Source organism: Cucurbita moschata, unplaced genomic scaffold (assembly GCF_002738365.1).
Source record: "Cucurbita moschata cultivar Rifu unplaced genomic scaffold, Cmos_1.0 Cmo_Scf00051, whole genome shotgun sequence".
NCBI lineage: Eukaryota > Viridiplantae > Streptophyta > Magnoliopsida > Cucurbitales > Cucurbitaceae > Cucurbita > Cucurbita moschata.
Window position 1 is genome coordinate 960,515 of NW_019268567.1, and position 417 is coordinate 960,931.

The window sequence follows — 417 nt, forward strand, 5'->3', positions numbered from 1 at the left end:
ATTGACTGCACTAATTGTCTACTCGGGTATCACATTGATTATATCTACTATCTAAAATAAGAATTCTTTCAATTTTAAAATGAAAAAATAATTATGATATTTATTTTTAGAAGAAGTAATTTAAAATATGCATACGAGCATGATTTGAAATCATATAAGCCATAATAAAAATTAAATTAAAAAAAAAACAGAGATCAAAATAATGAATCTTTAAATAAAAAAAAACAATTATAAAAATTTAAAAGTTTATGGATAAAAGGAAATTAAATAAAAAAAAAATCTTATATACTAAATATTTGATAAAAATGATTTCACATTTGATGCACATATTTTCGGTTAGATATTAATGGCCACATGAGTTCACCAATAATACCAACGCAAAACAATATTCTTAAAAAAAAAAAAAAAAAAAAAAAA